The sequence below is a fragment of the Symsagittifera roscoffensis genome, chromosome 10 (assembly GCF_963678635.1).
Source record: "Symsagittifera roscoffensis chromosome 10, txSymRosc1.1, whole genome shotgun sequence".
Classification (NCBI taxonomy): Eukaryota; Metazoa; Xenacoelomorpha; order Acoela; family Convolutidae; genus Symsagittifera; species Symsagittifera roscoffensis.
The window spans coordinates 37,124,888-37,145,971 of record NC_087071.1 but is presented as its reverse complement, the minus strand read 5'-3'; the positions used below and the strand labels follow the sequence as shown (position 1 = coordinate 37,145,971).

General features: G+C 34.4%; 1 long non-coding RNA gene and 1 pseudogene across 1 annotated transcript; one reads left to right on the top strand and one right to left on the bottom strand.

The window, feature by feature from the left end:
* Positions 1-1,138: 1,138 nt before the first annotated feature.
* On the top strand, positions 1,139-9,510 carry LOC134855051 (heat shock-related 70 kDa protein 2-like; annotated as a pseudogene).
* Positions 9,511-13,220: 3,710 nt separating this feature from the next.
* Positions 13,221-20,195, bottom strand: LOC134855617 (uncharacterized). The gene is made up of 5 exons (XR_010164516.1): positions 19,671-20,195; positions 17,009-17,108; positions 14,714-14,859; positions 14,117-14,250; positions 13,221-13,384 (listed from the first exon to the last, which is right to left on the bottom strand). It is a non-coding gene; the product is annotated as an uncharacterized LOC134855617 (long non-coding RNA).
* Positions 20,196-21,084: the final 889 nt, after the last annotated feature.

Here is a 21,084-nt window from a genome sequence, read left to right as displayed (position 1 = left end):
GTCTAAATGAAGACTAAATAGCTACTGTAAGCCTACGCGCCAAATTTACTAACTCGAAGTTAGATCAAAAATCAAAACTTAAAGTTTCAAACCGGATTTTTCCGGCACTGAGTAGTTTTTCGAAGTTTAAAAAATGTTTTCCGAATCATGACTGAAAAGGCATTAAAACGATACTTTTCTCAACTCTTTCTTTTTTTCTTTTTGTTTTCCACGCAAAATCAAATTCCACTTTAGATCATTGGAATGAGTTTAGGAATGTATGATTTTGAAGCCCGTTCAGTCATGATTCGGAAAATTTATTTAAAAGTTTTCAAAACTACTCAGTGCCAAACAAAACCAATTTTGGAAGTTTCATTTTGATTTTTGTTTCAGTTTTGAGCTGAAAAATTCAGCGCGCATGCCTACAATAGCTTATTTAAGCTTAACTTAAGGCACGAAAACTAATTGCAATGATTCTTTATTTTTTCAATCCGAATGAATGAACTTATGAATTTGTTGAAAATTCTTTTTGTATCCTTTTTTGAGGGATGTAAGGGTTTTATAGAAAAGATTGATTATGTGATGAAAAATGTGATATGGGCAGTTTTTCTGAGCTAGTTCTATTCCGAATGAAGGGAGGTTGTTTTTGCCAAGATATTTTGTTCCTGATCTTCTGTTAGGAAGAAGGAGCAACCTTTATTGTACCATCCATTGGACCTACAATTTTTCCGATGATCTTGGTTGGTGTGTCTGTGAGTTCGCATGAAACAGCCTTGGTTTCTTGGTCCACTGGATGTATTTTAACATAATAGTTTCCCAACTTCGAATAGCGTAAAACGTTTCTCTTTATGAAACTGACGGGACTGGCAGAATCTACTCGAATTCTTACTCATAACATTTCTTCATTTACTTTCCATCTTCACCATAAATAGTTGTAACGTTTAGCACAGAGTAATCGTTGCTGCTTCTTTTTTGACATTAATTGTCTTCTGCTGTTATGTACAAATTTTCCAGATGTTTTAAAATTGCTTGGCATTTTCAGATGGTTGCTGATTCTTTTCTTGTCTGCAAGAGTTTCTCTGATACTTTTTCTCTGAAGGTCGTAGTTTTTTCGTTGTTGACGAAAATATCCCTTATCCATTTATCCTCTCCAAAAGATATGTCGCCGTTCTTTGCAATTTCTGCCAAGGTACCCCAAACTGTTCTAGAGTATCTTTTTTTTGTGTTTCCTGTTTAAGAGCGTGTGTCTTTCAAAAGTAATGTTTGCCTTTTCGACAAACGTGGTTGCGAGAACTTCCCAAAAATCGTTAAGCCAATTCTGGATGAGCAAATGAGAACCTTGGCCTCGTGAATTTTTTATTAAAAACTCTTTTACCTCCTGATCCGAAGGATGGATATAACAATGATCTCAGTTTCTTGCCAGACTCGTCCGGACGGTTGTCGCTTTGAATTGTCGGTTTCGGTTGTCGAAATGAATCGTCTGTTTCGGTGCCCTCAAGTGCGTTTTCTAAGATAAGCGAGTAGTCGGAATTATTTCCACTGGATTTAGCAAAAGATCTATATCTTTATTCTCATTATTTAATACTGCTAATTGAAGGAGATCTCTCCAATCTTCCCACGGAATTGAGGGGTCAATTGTGTGGTTCTGTCAGAATTTTGGAACGCATCTGACACTTGATTCACTTTTGCTTGGCTGCATCATGATAAATATTCTATTGCTATAAATAACTCAATTTAAAAGAAATGAGGATAGCTTGAAAAAGTGAATTACTTTATTGTTAAAACACTAATTAAAAAGTCAGCTAGAAGGAAAATATTATGTTAAAGGTCAGACAAAAACCTGGAAAGAAAATGATTAAAATGAAGTACAAAAAACATCAGACCACAACAACGTAACCGTTTATTAAATTCTCTAAATTGGTTCCAATTCGCTACTAGACACCAACGGGAGAATTAGTGAAAGAGATCCGATAAGAATTACTAACCGTTAGGACGATACTAGTTCGATTTAGTTAATTCAGTGACTACATTCTAAACATACTAAACTTGGGAAGACTTTCTCATGATTGAATGATGGAAAAATAAATTTAGCAAATCCGAATTAAATATTCAAGAATCGAGAAGAAATTGGTAGCATTTCTTTGAAAGTAATCAAACCCCGATTGATTAAATTGAATATTTAAAAAAAAGCAAAGAACAGAATTGCAAGAAAAACCACAGTTGGGCTGATACGTGAGCTAACCAGTCATGACGAACTGCCTATAAAAACGCTAAAACGTCCTTTTGCCCCGATTTCATAAACCCTTCAACGAACAAAATTTTATGACTTAAGCAGCTCTTATATGTATTTTTTAATTACTCGGAAAGTTTTTCATCATTCGAACCTTCCGTCGTCGAAACTTCCTCACCAAGTATAGGCGAGGAAAACAACATAGCATTTAATCTCACAAACTTGATTTGGTTTTGATGGACCCTTGCGGAAAGAACTCATTTCGAACACACTACAAGCATGCATGCATAACTATTAAAGAGTTTGTAAGAACCAATCACACTTTTGATGGCGTCTAAGCCAGCCAAAGATTAAGCCGGCTACGATATGACAACAAGATTTCTCGTATCCCGAGTCGAGATTTTTCACCTAATTTGAAGCAAGATTTGAGCGGTTTGAGCGATTTTTTTAGACAATTACGCTCAAAATCTTGCTTCAAAATGAGCGGTTTGAGCGGTTTTTGAACGGTTTATCTAAAAAAAAAACGCTCAAAAACCGCGCTAGATTTGAACGGTTTTGAGCCGTTTATCCAAAAAACCGCTCAAAACCGTTCAAATCTTGCGCGGTTTTTGAGCGGTTTTTTTAGATAAACCGTTCAAAAACCGCTCAGAAACCGAAACTAGATTGAATCTTTTTTCAATGGTTTTTTGAAATTGTATGAAAATTGTATGATTAGCATTTTTCCATACATTTGATGCAGGCAATTGTATGATAAGCTTTTTTGGTGTGGGGAATTGTAAGATAAGCATTTTCGGTTTATGGAGGTCAACCCGGGGTCACATTACCTTTCCAGGCCTTTTTGTTGGTTTTTATCGGTTTTCTTTATAAGACCTCTCAAAAACCGCTTAAAAACCGCTCAAATCTTGCTTGAGAAACCGTTCAAAAACTACCGCAAGAAATGAGCGGTTTTTGAGCGGTTTTCTAAGCAAGATTTGAGCGGTTTGAGCAGTTTTTCCAAAAAAAACGCCCAAACCGCTCAAACCGCTCAAATCTTGCTAAAAAACCGCTCAAACCACCCATATCTTGAGCGGTTTTTGAGCGGGATCTCGACCCGGGATGTAAGGTCGAAGGCCTGAATGTTTCGAGTGCACTTTTTCTCCATTTTATACCCCGAGAAGTATATGCAAAAATTAATTACAGGGTTTTATCGATTTCTATCCTAATCAATACGACCAAATTACTTGCTCATAGGCAAAAAAAATTAATAGCTTGGGCTCCAGACAACAATACTTTTCAAATACTACAAATTTCCAGTTAAAATGTCAAAAGGTGACTAATAAAAAACCACCCAAGCATAAATATTCCGCATTTCCTATGAAAGCGTAGCAAAATATAATGGAATGATGATTCTCCAAAAACAAAATCAGAATACAACAAACTTTAGTTTTTTTTTGAAAATTTGATCATTGTTGTAATTCGAACTCTACTTCAATGACGTTTAAGGTTTTAAGGGCAGTCGGAACATACAGGGCGTCGCTCTGGAACGAGAAGTCTTGATGTTGGGCGTTTGTGGAAGCTTTCAACCGAATCGTGGTTTATAGTTTCAGCAGAAAAAGTTGGTCTTTCTGAAATTTTCTGAGGACATCCTTCCAAATTGGATCAAGCAAAAAAGTATTTGAATAAAACTGATAAAGCCTCATTTCAGGTGCAATAGCGATCCCGAAAACAATCAGAGGTTCGACTCCCTTGGTACTATAGTGACAGCTCAATATTGTACTTGTCCGACAACTCATTCGGTTCGGCGAACAAAGACAGCTAGGAAAAACTATAACCCAATTCTTCAAACCTCAGAACTTAATCGTTTAATGAGAACTATCTGAATTGGATTGCGTCCTGAAAGTTGGCGATTTTAGTTAATGTGATTTAATGTGAATATGGCTTATAATTGTGCAATTGTCTAAAACGTTGCAAATCTTTGGATTTTTTTATCATTTATATGTCTAAAATAAAGATACAAAACTTTATAAAAGTATTGCGATGTATAAATGATTTGTGCAATAGAATTAACGATAGCCTTAATATGTTTGAAGTAGAAACTGCCCTTCTATTTTCTACTATCTTGATCAGAGTGACATAGACAAAAATTTTCAACTCAGAGGAGAGATTGCAATCTACTGTTTGAACGCTAGCCAGTATAGTTGCGGGTTACGAGCCCAGCCGTATTCTGCGCACAATCATTGTGCGCAGGTTACGGCTGGTCTATGATATATAAACCAACAGACAGTTATGTGACAGAATGTGCAAATCAGCCGAAAGTTAATCAAGTAACGTACGTTAATTAAAAATTGATCAATTAGGTTAAAAACCTGAGTTTGCTGAAAGAAAAACTATGGTTATAGGGCTGAAAGAAAGACTTAAAAGCTTCGTTTAGCTACGCCTAGTATCCAAAAGCGCACCCGAGAAAATCTTCTGTATTTTTTTCTAAAAACCCGGGTTGTCCTCCATACACCGAAAATGCTTATCGTACAATTACATACAACAAAAATCATTATCATACAATTCCATACATCAAGTGTATGGAGAAAATGCTTGTCATACAATTTTCATACATTTTCAAAAACTATTAAAAAAAATTGAACCATTTCTGCGGCTTTTTGAGAACAGTTGAACAGACTGGTGACAAAAAAAACTGATTTTAAACTTTTTTTTGAAAAAAATGCTTACCATTCAAATTCCATATACGACACAAAAATTTTTCTGAGTAATTTTGAAAATTTGCCCCCAAAATTTTTTTTGTTTTTTTTTCAAGCGCAAATCGAATTTTGTACGCAAACTAACATTTTCCAAAAAATTTTTTTGCATGCAAAATTTAATTTTTTGTGTGCATAACGTAGTCCTGTATACGATAATATTGGCCTTTTTTCTTTTCTTTTTTTCAAAACCCCGAAAATTCCTATTTTTTTTGTATGGTGTGTTTATCTATGCCTTGGTCAATGTCGGATAATTTGAAAATTCACAAACTTAAAATAACCATCATTGCAAAATTTTGCCAAAAATTAAAAGTTTGTTACTTTTGTTATATCATTTGTGAAAGACAGCTCGAGGATAATTCAGGTCGTTTTCCACGCATTGTAAATGCAAGACCGTCCAATCTTTGGTGCTTTGAGTAACCAAGGTCTTTGCCACTTGTGTTCGGTTGCAAACACAACCGAAATTTGTCAGAAAATGAAAGTATGAACAAAAAATTTTTGGTTTATTGAGAAAATATCTATCATACAATTTCCATTTATGGGAAAATGCTTGTCATAGAGTTTTCATACAAGTTTCTGTACGTATGGAATTGTATGAAATTGTATGAAAAGAAACTTCCCATTTATGAGAATTGCATGATAAGCATTTTTGGTCAACCCGGGAAACTATCACGATACGATCCAACGCGTTCCAGTTGAACCGTACCACTGGTACTCTAGAATGCGCATGTAGACGGGAGCTGTGTCAAGTGAGTCCGATCCCGTACTCATGATGTAAAAACACTCAAGAGCGCCATAAAAACACTATGTAACAGTCGTTCACTCTCGTCAGATATGAGGTTAAGAACAATAAGCCCTGTAACTATTGGCTCAAGGGTCAGGGACTTTATCCAAAGTGATTTTGTACCACAGCCATCGAAGCCTTTCCTTGGCAATAAAACGAAAAAAAAATTATTGTGCAAAAAACATAGAAACAATTTTTTGAACATTTTTTTATGAAATTTTTTGCATTTTTTCTTCACATTAATTTTATATGACAACTGTTGTCGATTATACCTAATTCACTAACTTTATACATGTTTTTGTAGTCCTCTCGTCAAATCAGTAATAGAAACACGACATTAAATTGACACGACATTAACAAAAACACGACATGAAACTTTTTTGCAATTATTAATGAATGTGATCGTAACATTCTGTGCTACTTGCACAGCAACCGACTATTTTTGTTAATCGTTGCTTTTACAGGGACCCACCCGAGTCGAGATTTTTCACCTAATTTGAAGCAAGATTTGAGCGGTTTGAGCGGTTTTTTTAGACAATTACGCTCAAAATCTTGCTTCAAAATGAGCGGTTTGAGCGGTTTTTGAACGGTTTATCTAAAAAAAAACGCTCAAAAACCGTGCAAGATTTGAACGGTTTTGAGTGGCTTATCTAAAAAAACCGCTCAAAAACCGCGCAAGATTTAATAATAAAAAGTCGACCACAGAGGGCTTCGAACCCGCAATCTTCTGATTCGAAGTCAGACCCCTTATTCGTTAGTCTATGCGCACTTGCTGGAAGCTTAATATTCGCTGTACTTGTTCTATTGAATATGTTCAATGTTTTAGACATGCACAACAAATATAGTGTCAGGATTTTTATTGTCAGTCTCTACAAAATAACAAAAATAATCGATAATAAGATCGCACACCAACCCCCCCCCCCCCCCACCTCTTACAAGAGTTGATGTCCCCCCTCACCTCTTACTAGAGTTAGATGTCCCCTAACTAGAGAGAGAGGGAGCACGTCGTGGTTGGGGGTTTCGTGGGGAGATGGTTAAACGTGAGGGGGTTACGTCGTGGGTTCGGGGGTACGTTGAGGGGGGGTACGTTGGGGGGGGGGGGGGAGGAGGGGGGTTACGTTGGTGGGGGGGTTTGTTGGATGTTGGATACGTTGAGGGGGTACGTTGGGGGGAGGGAGTAAAACCGCTCAAAAAACGCTCAAATTTTGCTTGAAAAACCGGTCAAAAATCACCGCAAGAAATGAGCGGTTTTTGAGCGGTTTTTTGGCTCTTTTCCAGTTTCCCTCCCACCTTTCAAAATACCGAGTTTTATGTTTGTTTTACGTGTTATTACGGCTAAATGCGTGATGTTACGCTGTAAAGTATGAAGAACAAATCTGTTCACAGTTGTTGATTTGTTCACCACGCCAAATTTCATTGCATTATGACAAGGTTAAATAAGCTTTTCAAAGTTGAATTTGAAAGGGGGGGCGAACTGGAAAAGAGCCGGTTTTTTAAGCAAGATTTGAGCGGTTTGAGCGGTTTTTCCAAAAAAACCGCCCAAACCGCCCAAACCGCTCAAACCGCTCATATCTTGCTGGAAAACCGCTCAAACCGCTCAAATCTTGAGCGGTTTTTGAGCGGGATCTCGACCCGGGCAACTATCATTTTTGTATCCACGTCCCATAAGTATATTTTAAAAGAGGTGTTCATAAAAATAACACAGCAAGCTTTCCTGCTATATTTGATGACAAATCACCGACGGTGATTGCAATTCAAGCAAAAAATGTGGTATATTCTTTCCTGAAAAAAAAAGAATTATAGCACATTGACTAGTAATATACTTGGATGTCTTCTAGAATATTCTGTTCAATACAATTTTGGAAGTTCTAGCAGAGGCTCAATCGAATTTTGGAAAAGTCTCGGAGGAAACCGTTCAAAAAGACATCAAACTCTGGCCTTTCAAGGTGCTAAACAACAACAAAAAGAACAAAAAGCCACAAGTCGAAGTCGAGTACAAAGCCAAGATTGAACGATTCCACGCTTAGGAAATCAGCTCGATGGTGATGACGAAGATGAAAGAAACGGCCAAAGCAGCTTGCGATCAGCTGTGAAAGACGCAGTGATTACAGTTCCCGACTACTTCAACGACGCTCAGAGAGCCGCGACCAAAGGCGCATGAGCGTTTTCTGGCTGCACTGGCCTATGGCCACCCGGGTCGAGATCCAGCTCGAAAACCGCTCAAGATTTGAACGGTTTGAGAGGTTTTTCAGCAAGATTTGAGAAGTTTGAGCAGTTTGGACGGTTTGTTGGAAAAACCGCTCAAACCGCTCATCATGAAGCAAGATTAAGAGCGCAATCGTCTAAAAAACCGCTCAAACTGCTTAAGTCTTGCTTTAAATTAGGTGAAAATTTTCGACTCGGGCAGGACAAGAAGGCGACTGGTGAAAGAAATGTCTTCATTTTTGACTTGAGAGGAGCAGTTTTGACGTTTGTATTCTCACAATCCAAGACGAAATGCTTAAATTAAAATCAACAGAGATTTTTATTTGGAAGGCAAATATTTCGACATCCGACTTGTGAGACATCTGATTGAGGAGTTCAAACGGAAGCATAAACAGGATCCCTCTCAGAACAAAAGGTCTTTGAAGAGACTCAGAACAGCAGCTGAGAATGCCAAGAGAACCCAGTCATCCGCTGCCCCCATCGAGATTGACTCCTTGTACCAAGGAATCGGTTTCTACAGCAGCATCAGCCGGACTCGATTTGAAGACTTGTTCATCGATCTATTCCGAAGCACTTTGGAACCAGTGAAAAGAGCTCTTAAAGATGCTCAGTGGAGCAAAAGTGACATTCACGAAGTGGCGTTGGTCGGAGGTTCAACCAGGATCCCGAAGATCAAGAACCTTCTCGACGTATTCTTCAATGGCAAACAGCTGAACTGCTCTATTATTCCAGATAAAGCAGTTGCAGTTCAAGCTGCTGTTCTGGCGAACGTCAAAGACAAAGCAATCAATGATGTTCTCTTAGTCAACGTTGTACCTCTTTCGCTTGTAATCGAATCTGCCGGAGGCTTGATGACGAAACTTGATGAGAGAAACACGAAAACTCCATCCCGGGCTCAGAACACTTTCACTACTTATGCCGACAACCAGCCAGCAGTCACGATTCAGATTTTTGAGGGAGAAAGAGCAATGACCAAGGATAAAAACCTGTTGAGATCTTTCAACTTGCAAGGAGTCCCGCCTGCGCCTCGGGGTGTCCCGAAAATCGAGGTGTCTTTCGACGTTAAATGCAAACTGCATGCTGACTGTCACTGCTTACGATACAAGTACTCTGGAAAGAAGGAGTCGATTAAGATCACGAACGACCAAAACCGACATGAGGACATCGATCAAATGGCTGCCGATGCCGAGAAGTTCAAAGCAGAAGACGACGCTTGCCGAGCTCGAGTTTCAGCCAAAAACGCCCTAGAGAGCTACATATTCATTGTGAAATAATCAGTCGAGGATCCCGCAGTTGCCGATAAACTGGACGCCAAAGCAAAATTGCTGGTTTGCGATTTCATCAACGACACCGAGACTTGGCTGGAGAGAAATCAGTCGACAGAGAAAGACGAGTTTGAGAATAAGATGAAAGAAGTGCAGGACAAAGTTGCTCCCGTGATGAGTAAATCGTACAGCGGAGGACAGTCGAGTTGCGGAGCTGGGGGGCCTTCTATGGGAGCAGGCATGAATGAGCATCTACAGAGCAAAGCGGACTTACTATTGAGGAAGTTGACTACAATGTCGAAACAAATAACACAATAAACTGTGTGATGAAATTCTAAAACTGATTTAGTTGAAACTTTATGTGGGGGCAGAGTTTATAAAACTTTTAGATATGTTTTAGTTTGAATTAGGTTTCAGGAATTTTAGTTTGAATTAGTTTGTTTATAGTTTGGTATCTCAGTTTTAATTTACTGTTTTAAGTTAAACCTACTTCTAAACTCGCTGATATAAACTTTTGAACTGAAATCTTAAAAAACTGATCGGATTAAAAAATAACTTAAGCGACATTTCTTTACAGCATTCTCTACTCATTCACCGCTCCATTGAAAAATTTCGGCCAAAATGATAGACACAAGGAAAACGCAACTTCACACTGTTTCCTTTACATTGTTTTAGTCTAAACTTGAATCTTGATTGCTTTTAGTCAACAACAACATGGCTAAAGCAAAAAAAATCTAAATTTAAAATAAAAATGCAAATAAGCAACGAAAAAATTTATGTCCGAATTTATCGTGAGACTGAAGTGCTTTTTTGAAAAAGAAGTGGTTCAATGAAGGATTTGCCCAAAAGAAATGTCAGAAGCAAACGATATTAACAATTAACTTCTAGTTATGATAACCTACTTGCCTAACGCTGTAAGTTTAATTTGAATAACCCTACAGGTTTTAGGCGACAAAAGTTACCGTTTTTTTGAGTTTTCAGTGTACTTAGGTCAACGATGTATCGTCTAAATAGCCTCAGATTCTTCAACTCAAAAGAAGGGAGCTGACTTAGCTCTTTTTTTCGATTTGAGATAAAATCCTCAACTACGTTAAGAACGAGAATACTTGTTTTTTTTCAAGTTTTTATCCAATAATTTCAGTACTATTGCGTTGGCATGTAACAAAAGCGGTAAAAAAAACTTTGTATCCCAAAAGAAGGATCTTAAATTGGTCACTACTTAAACTACGGTTGTTTTTACCGCGGTGCTTACGAATGGAGTTATTCAGGATATCGTACAAAACGCCTAATTTTCTTCCGTTTGACAAAAATGATGAAAGTAGTATTGAATTGTTTTCTGCGAATCCCTGGCGTTAAAATTATAACTCATCCCGGAATGGGTGAAACACATCTTTGTTTTTACTTTGAGCCATTCTTTGAAATCTAGCAAAATTGGTCGATGCCATTGACGTCTTACAGTTTGCACTGATCATGCCTCCTTAATGTTCGGGGTAAAAACACAAGTTAACAATTTTCAGGTTGACATCATATCAAGAAATGGGTCCAAGTACGAACACCATATGCTTAGTGCCATTTTTTGCGACGTTTTTTTTTACAAATTGGGATGAGAGTTGAAAAGGTCGGCTGGACTCCAACAACCACTAATGGAAATTTGAGGTAAACAAATTCAATTTAACCTAACTAATGTCATCATATCTTATTCGAAAAAACAAATCCAAGGTGCGGGCAAGTAAAAAGATGCATCGGAGATGGCGACTTCTTTTTTAGATAACCAAAGAGAGGCGTAATCAGGCAAATTGGTTGAATTCCAACAATCACGTGGAAAAAATATGAGGATGAAAAAGCTCAACTTAACTTGCCTTATTTTGCCTTACTAGACCATTCAACATATGTTGAATCGGAATAAAAACGGAAATTCTAGAAAAATGAAGAAAAAAGATATCATCTGAAAGAAAAATTAATGTAAGGTTGGAACATATTTTAATTATCAGCTTTTTCAACTGACAATTTTTCAAGTTCTGTGTTTTGACAGGTGCGAGACTCAGGCTGTCTTTTGAAAAGTGTCTATACCCGGCATATCTTGAAACTTAGATCTAAAACTATTCAGCGTAGTGAGTTTCAGCTTAGCAAAAACCAAAAACAGGTTCTTCAAATACTGATGCAGTGTAATTAATAAAAAAAAACAATTTTTTTGTGGAAGCATTGTGATGGAATCTTACAAAGAAACAAAAACATTACATACAAAATTTTCAAAAGATGACGAAGTTTATGGGGTTAAAAATTAAATAAATAATGTGAAATGCGACAAACAAACCAATTGAAACACTGATTAGGTTCTTTTTTAAAAGCAAACCCTTGTATAAAGTTCTGACACCTAACATTGATTTCGAAGATGCCATCATTTCGTGCAAACAGTCAAGTCTGGCCAACACGAGATTGCATCATTGAAACAAAATTTTAAACTCAGAAGAAAAAATTTTGCTTCCTTTTTAAGGCTTTTTTGACGATACTTTCAAAAACCCTTGAAAAAAACTGCGAACACTAAAAGTAAAAATGGGTTGGCAAAAGATGATGGCAAGCGCCAATAAAATGCATTTTTTTGGTCTTAATGAACCCGATTATGGGCAAAATTCAAATAATTTGTTCGTAGACCGGTAGTAGACGTATGTTGTCAAATGTCTGTAACCGGCGTGTTTTGATTATCTGGAAGTTGAGATAGACGTAAGTTATTTGATGCTGCAAATTACTCTGTTTCGCTCGAAACTATTTCGCTCGAAACTACCAAAATGTTACGAAAAACAAAAAATCGTTGCGATGAAATTCAAATGCAATTGGTCAAATGTCTAATTCATTTTGCAATGAAGTCCGATTTTTTGCTCGCTCGATGACGGTAGCGACAAGAAATGAGAAATAAGAACACTTTCTATGCATCTAGATGAAAAAACAGATATTAATTTTAGGTTTTTGAATTGCGAACTTTCCGTGAAGCGTTGATTGCAACTCTTCGTTGCGCTTCTGGTGTTCCTTTAAATTGCACAAAATTCCGACATCTGAAATAAACATCATAGATGACTTTTTGTTTTATCAAACAATCAGGAGGAGCCAACATTGTATCAAATTGAAACAGGTCATAAAAAGAAGATAATAATTTTGCTAAATTGATTGCATTCCAGAATTTTTTTTTCCAAAAACTGCGAAAAATTTTAAACCAGGAAAGGCTCCTGACTAAAACCGATATAATGCAGAAGAACTTTTTTGATTATGAACTCTGCAATTGTCGTCAACCGAATTATCTGCATATACATCGGTGTTAGACTCAGGCTAATTGTTGAAATGTTTCTATACTGGGTTTTTGTAAAATACCAAATTTTATTTTCGTAGAACGAGTTTCTGCAAGGTGCGAGGAGGCAGGTTTATGTTGTTCTTCTAACAAAAAATACTTTATATTTCCAGATTAGCCTAAGGTGATACTATAGTTTCCGTTTATTTCTTGGTAAAGGCAAAAAAAAATGGATTTTAATGCAAAAAGCAAGAAAAAAATTTTGGGACCTTCTCTTTTTTGTTAAAACAACTTTTTTTTCAATTTAACGAGCTCAAAATAAAAAAAGAGAAGAAGTCAAAACACTGTATCAAAATTGCTTGAGTTGTACTTTGAAATTATTATGAAGAAATCAAATTTTAGTTTACATAAACTTTTTTGTATTCAAAATCAGAGATAATTCATTTGTTTCAAACCTTGACGCAACTTTGGTACGCTTGTTGCAATTCAAATTATCTATATTATTTTTTTGTCTTTTACGCTCCTTTAGGAACCATACACTGAATATTTCAATTATTTGTTTTCGTTGCTTCAATAAAAGTTATTTGATAAATATTTTTGCCTCATAAAAAAATTTCTATGATTCTCACTGAAAAAATTGAATTCAAGTTAGTACTCTGTATGACAAATCCACGAGTTTGCAATACATATTATATTTGCTTTAAAAAAGTCATAAGTTAACTCCTCTTTGATATGTTCATATGCGAAATCGAAATGAAAGGGAACTCGTTTGGCTATCCGAAGTTCCAGAGGTATGCTAGTTTCAATTCTATATGAAGTGTTATTTCGTTTGTCCCCGCCAACTCTCAGATCTCCGACCCCAAAACCAACTTCAACAATGACATTGCGTTGACTCAAACAGTCATACCTGACCTAAACATTTTTTGATGTTATGTGTCGAACAAATTTTGGAACATTAAATGGTAATTCCGCCAATGTTGTTTATTTTTCTTTCTTTTGCTGCCAGAGAAATATAGGTTGCCGCGGGAACTTTTGTCGTCATATTTAGACAAAAGAGTTATAAAACAGTTTATCATTTTAATCGGGCAGTACTGCAATTGTATCACCTGGCTCCTAATACAATGTCGGCGTACTACTGTTTGACGTGAAGTTTTCTCTTACAATAAACTATTGCGTCAAACAAGAAACTAGCAATGACAAAATTTTTATGTTTTCGTTCATAAGAAAAAATTTGTTGCTCAATAAGAATTACGCTATCATTGTTCCGCCTGTCAAAGAAAAGGACAAAATATTTCTGACCGCCTAGTTTTTCTGTCGATACTTTTCATAAAGTTAAGAGAGTGAAAACATGATGTTTTGGCCAATTTCGGTCAATTATCGCGCAAATAATTGACGAATCAATTCTGCTGATGAATCAGTTCAAGTTGAATTCAGGTAAGCTGTATTGTTCAATCTCAAAATTGTTGGAAGAAAAATATATCATTTTGTTTTTCAAGTAATCGGGAGGGTTGAAGAAAAAATTTAATCCTCATACTGTTTCATAGAGATAAGACGGCAGTAGGAAAGATCATATCTTTTGCTTTGATACGAGAAGTTGTTCAAAAAAACAAGTCCTAATTTTAAAAAAAAACGAAATTTTCTCACTCTTAGACGATTGACGTTTTTTCGCTTTGAGGATAGATCGGTAATTTTTTGGAAATAAGTATCTGGAGAGACACCATAACGTCGTCCATGTTTCCCATACTGATACTTTTGAAAACTGCAGCAACCACCTAAATCTTAAAACAGAAATAATATTTCAATTATATCTATAATTCATTGTTATACAATTAAGTATCCTGAACCAGAAACAGAAGAGAGAGCATTTTTGACTATAAAACTTTGTTGACTTGGCTACATAATTTTGATGTGCATTCGTCGGTCATAATAGTTATTTCAGCTCTTTTAACTGTCATTAACTTCTCAAAGCTCATCAGCAACCCAAAGAAACAATTTGAGCCCGTAAAACTAAGTTTTCACCATGCAATTTGTTTTAAATCACTACTATCCTTCAATTTCGTACGAAAATGGACTACGTTTGAGGGAGGACCTGAGCAAAGCCTCGTTCTTTTGTTGACTAAAATCAAAAGTCATTTATAGTCAATTTTTCTTTTCTCCTACTATCCTTAAACATTTATTTGGATAATGGTTCTGATCTAAAAACTATTCTTAATAAACCATTATTTAAAATAGTTTGCGAACCAAGAGGAAAGAATGAAAACCAATTGATAAGTTTCCACGTGTCGTTTCCTCGAATCAGAGCAGCAAAATTTTGATCATCTGAAAGCCCATAAGTCCTGTCGCTTTGTTTAGAATCAAACCAGTAGCCGTGGATACAGTGTACACCACTGAAACGATAATTTTTTTTCATCTTTGCATAAAATAGTTGCTTTCTTTTCTTTTCTCCCAATTATTCTTTTCTTTTCTCCCCACGCGCACATTAATGATTTTTGTCACAGTTGAACTAACGCACATTTTCTCTCCCCCTTGTTAAGTTTAATTTACAGGCAACTTTTTTTATACTATTTTCTCAATTTTAGTCGTATTGGCATGTGAACTTATTAGGCCAAAACAAAAATTTGGTCTCAATACTTAACCTTGCAAAATTACCCTTTGAAAATATAAAAAAAAGTTGATGTTTTGTAGATTTGTAGGCTAGACCTTGAAGCTTTTGTGTAGTTTCCATTTCCAACTGGTTAGTTTGCCAAACAGTGAAGAACTTTAGTTTCGGATATGAAAAAAATGACATTGGTTTGAACTGAAAAATGTAATTGCAATATTTTTTTTGAAATCATTCTTATCAGAAGAAGATATTTATTATTTATTTTATTAGGTTACTCAAAGTTGTTTTTCAACCATTATTTTGAAAAAAAACACCGTTCTTTTCATGTTAATCAGCAGCTTCTTTTGCACCAGTGATCGTGTATAAAAAACGAGGAAAAGTCTAAAAACTGAAACTCAAAGAAAGCTAACTAATTTTGAGATGTCAAATTAGAAAAAAATTAACTACGTTTTTACTAGGAAAGATTTTTTTATGACCATTAATGACCCACAAGTGAAATGACAACAGCAAATTCATACGAACTGAGAGACTTGATTTTCAATAAAAATTTTACAAATAATGTAGCTAAGATCTTGTTAAGTCCATTTTCTGTTATTTCAAATGGTTTCGTTTTCATGTGGATTTGAGTAACAAAAAATTTCCAATAAATTGTGTTAAATCGATCGAAATTGATCACGATCTTGTAATTTTTGCAATTTATACAGATTGTACACGGTATTAATTCAATTTTTTGGACTATCAAACAGTTGGAAAACAAACAAGTAAATAGAAGGTAAAGGTTTCGATTGATTTTTTGTGTTTTTGTTTGCCTAAAAGAACCGATTACAATTATCTTGACTTGTTCTGCACCAAACAGAATTTTTTTTCTTTAATTTTCTAAAATGTTTTCCGGTGTCTAACAAAAATGCTTTGCTGATAAAAATAAAACTTCAAAATATTTTGCATAACATTTTTTTCATCACCGCGGGAACCCACAAGATTTCCGAAACTTAAAACCGGGTTTACTGAACTCATTTGTTTTTCGAAAACATGTCCTTGAGTTACTCTTGCTCTCTGTAGCTGTATTGAACTTTTTTCTTTAATACATAAATTTATAAAGTTTTGGAACAAAAAGAATAGTTAAGTTGAATCAGTTTTGCAAAGAATTTGTTGGTTTTCATTATTTTGCCAAAATCCGTTTTCTTAAAAACCCGTTCAAATTTATTCTTAAGTACTTTCCGTAAAAAATATATATAGATGGATTTCAATCAAGGCTGTCAGATTGGCCAACATCGCATTTGATTGCAATCGACATAGACCGCAGAAAATCGGAAATTTTTAGACGATTACGCTTGAATTATTCAAACACACTGAGACACAAACCTACACAAGTATATGTAGTCAAGATGACTTTTTATGTCTACTCGAAATTTTTTTAAAGAACCAATAGTTATGGCTATTATCAAAACTTGTACAGTTTCCCAAAGAAAGTTAACAAAAAAAACTATCTGCCTGTTTTAATTAATTCGATACTAAAGGTGGATTTTGTAATATAGTGATATGATGAAAAAAAAATCATTGTAATATGGAAAAATCATCGATGAAAAATTGTCAAAAAAATTCCAGCTCAATTAGTTTGTTAGTAATAAAAGTTCAGAGAATTATGTTTTTGATACTGTTCAAAAGTGGTAATATGCGTTTTTTTTTGCAAAAAAGGGACCATTTTTTGTATCAAGTAAATTATATATATATTTTTTCAAAATCACATAAACAGAAACATCAACCTACCATAATTTCAATGGAAAAGGGCTTATAACACTCGAAGTAAGAAAAAAATCACTGGCGAGACCGGCATTTAAATTTTGATATTTTTGTGAAAACTGGTCAAATATAATATTATCTTTTTTGTAAACTTTTTTTATATGATTTGCTTTTTTTGTAAATTTTATCACTACCTGAATCTTCTACATTGACGACCATGGATATCATATTCATCTTGTAGGACAATTACGAGTGATTCCCATGGAGACACAGGGTTTTGCACAGCCCCCAAAACTAAAAAACAGCATTATTACACAAGCTAAATGGCTATTGAAAAACTTGTGTGTTACTTTAGTGTCAACAATGAAGAACACGCATATGAGGTTTTTGAAATACTCACAGAATTATCGAAGTATTTGGCTTTTCTAGTTAAAGTTTCTTGAAAATAATTACTTGTTCGTTAGCACTTTTGCCTAAAAAATGTTAAATACGAAGCAAAACACAACATTGTATACAAATCAATATATTTTTCCATATTTTGTTTCCAATAAATCAAAATGGAATTCACTCTATACTGAATTAAGGTCAGCTGATTAGTGCCCGCAAAACCAGTCGGTAGCTTCTAACATGACTACTGTTTTTGGTGAATTCCAAAACTAATTCAAATTCTTTTCTGTGATCTTGCAAAAATGTGCTTCTCTTGAGTTTTTTTTTTCAAAGAAATCTTGCAAAATCTTGTTTAATGTTTCAAGATATAGCCAGAACCATCCCAAAAGTATTTCACAAAAAAATTTGTATTCATAAAATTAACAAACTAGCAAAAGCTTTTATACGAAAACATTTTAAAAATATTTTATACTGGATAAGAATGGATATTATTTGGTTGGATTCTTTTCATTTCAATTGAATTTGGAGTTTTCCTGAAAAAAGATTCCGTTTGTAGGTTGAAAGTAAAACCTGCAAATATCAAAGAAGGCATTCAAAAAAATCTGTTTCCCAATAAATTTCAGTTGTTTTGCAAAAAAATTTTCGGTATATTTTCTGATCAATAAATTTGACTTGAGACTATAAATAAACGTGGTAAAATAACCGGTTTGACGTCCATAAAAGAAAAATTCTTGTCATCTATTTTCATATATGGCGACTATGGAAAAAACGCGATCATACAAAATTTAAAAACTATACGAAACGTTTTTAGAGAAATACTTCTGTTCTTTTTCCATCTTTTGAATCTTTCTGCTCAGTAAAAACAATAATTTTTAATTTTAGCCAAAAGAAGGCTTACCATAAAATTTCATATATGGAAATTGTATGACAAGCATTTTGCCATAGAAAAAATAAAATATTCAAAATCAATTTAACGATGTTTCTGGATGAATTTACATGAGTTTTAAAATCAGTTTAAATGAAAGAATGCATTTTGTTGAAAATGCTTATCATATAAATTTCTTACATAAAAATTGTATGATATGCATTTTTTCAAAAGCAAAACACAAATTTGAGAGAGAAAGTTTTTAATCCATTTTTTGGTTGCAAATGCTTTTGTGCTCAAATATAAACTTTTGCGAAAACAAAATTGCATGTGAAATTTGATTTTTTGTGATTATAACGTAGTCCAGGATGAGTTTTTCACCCAAAAAACCCAAAATTCTTTTTAAAAAAACTTTTTTTTGGAAACCCAATTACTATTTTCTTATTTCATTTGTTAAGATATAACTAACAAAATTTTCATTTCAAAAATTATCTAGCCATATTCAAAAAGTTACATTTTTGGTATATAATTCCATGTGAAAATGTAAAATTTAACGTAGGTGGCAAAAATCACCAAATTTAGTTTATCTGCGTGGTAACTGCCAGTTACACTCTGGGTTTTCTTATGGCAAAAAGTCCAGGGTTAGTGTTTCGGGTGAAAGACAAATTTTTTTGACAATTTTTTTTGGTAATTTCATTTATGGAACAAATGCTTATCATACAATTTCATAGTTTGGAAAAAATGCCTATCATAATATTTAATAGTATGAAAACCTTATCATGCTATTTTCCTAGTTTTTTTGGTCTATGAAGTAGTATGAAATTGTATGATAAGCATTTTTTTGTCAACCTGGGTAGCTAAAAAAACTTCGTTTTTTTTCGTTGCCTGATTTGGACAGTAGTTTGATTTTAGAAAAATTTCCCTTACTTTAATCAACATTTGAATTCATATGCTGGAACCAAACAGCTATAAATTGCTAAAAATTATTATAGTTTTTCGACAAACTGGACAAAAAATTGCTCCAAATTTGGCCATTTTCTGAACGGTTTATAGAAATTTTTTGCCGATTTTGGTATAGAATTGGTCTTTCGCTTTAGCTTAAAACAACCTGATTAATGCAATCAGTGCGTTACTAAACATGTTTCATAGCAAAAAATTTTGTATGGGACGATTTTTTTTTTAAGTTGACACATGTTAGAAAGATTTTCGTTTATACACATTTTTGAATTTAATGCAGTAGTTTTTTATCAATTAGTACTGACAAGGAAAACGGTGTTGTAGTTCAGCTCCACAAAATTAAGCAAGAAAAAAATGGTCGAGGCAATGGTTTATCGTTTTCAGCAAACTATAGCTCGAACAGTTTGTACGACAGTTATAATAATAACTGGCTTTATTCAAGTTGACCTGAAGTAATCAAAAACTAAAAATCACAAGTATTGAAGTTGTACTGCACACGTGAATAATTTAGAAATACAAATTGACCATTCAAATCTTTTGTAAAAGAAACAAAAACTGTTTGAACCGAATGATTTTAAAGAGATATTGCCGCCAAAACCTATAGTTTTAGACACTCATGCAGAAAAGAATAAGAAATTGAATCATACCCGAGTATCTTTGAATCAATGAACCAAACGTAAACAGAAGTTGAAACATTAGAATTCTGAAAACTAATAACGAAATTGTTCAATGAAAAGTCGGAAAATAATCTGAGCAGTTTTATTTTTAGAGTAGAGATGCATTGAAATGATCTTCTGTTGAATAGATCAGTTTCACCGAAAAAAAAACTAAAGGTCACTCAAAGATTACTCAAAATAAATCAGAAAGCCAAGGTAACTATAGTTCAAAATATCGATAGCTCAGTAGCTGCGAATTTAAATAATTTCATAGTTTAAACATTATCGTGATTTCAAACTTTAATGATCTTAATACGAATCAGTTTGTTTCATATTTCGTTCCAATTTTTTAACGACTAAATAAGGCCATAGCTTTCATGAGTAATAAATTCATGAGATAATTGATTTGTTTGCTTCAGTAGTTCTTCATAGAACTTTTACTGGCCTGGCCTGGCGGTAATGTTAGTTAAACATTATTTCTGTTAATTAAAACATCGATATGTTGATCTACCGTCATAGACTCAACCTAAAACATTTACTATACTCTAACAATCAGCTTTTAAACATTAAACTTAGGCTTTGAGATAAAACAAAAGTGAAATTGGTAGATAGAGTTAAGGTCAACATGCGGGGGCAGAGCTTGATCAGTAAAATTCGAACAACATTTGCACTCAAAAGCGAAATTGGTTGCTACAAATGAAAACAATCCGCTGAAACGAAAGAACTTGATACAAAAACCATTTAATCAAGGATTCAAAAACCTCCTGGGAATTTGGATATGTTTTTCAGATTATACTTAAAAATGTCCGTGCAAAAAGTATTTTAACGTAATTAGTGCAAAGGTAGATCCACGTCTTCCATGAGATAATGGATCCAATCACCAACGATGGTATTTTATTGTTCTTCTATTTCGGAAAATTGAGTTACACTGAGGTGACCAAACAAATGCAAGTTTAACTTGAAGGCCATTCCAACGTGGAACACAACGTGTTCTTCAATGAACGTGGAACATCAAAACTCACAATAACAAAACCCAATAGTTAGTTTCACAATAAAAAAATGATTCAATAAGTCTTCCAGTAACCAGCCGGCTAGTTTCTGTAATAATTGAACAAAAGTTACCTACATCTTCAAAGTGCCGAAGGAAACAATTTCAGGCGTTGGTAAAATAGCGTAAAAAAAGGATCAGCCCTGGTTACTTGCTTTCTGTGAGACAATGACCATAGATTCACGAAATTAAAATCCATGAACAAAATTTGATCATAATCAAAACAAGACTGCTCGTATCAGGGCAAAGCTCTGAATGTTCCGACTGCCTTTTAAGGTTTATGGAGCAGTAACAAAATTAAAAAATTAAATGAAATTTAAAAAAAAATGAAAAAAATTTTTTCTAAGTTTTTTTATG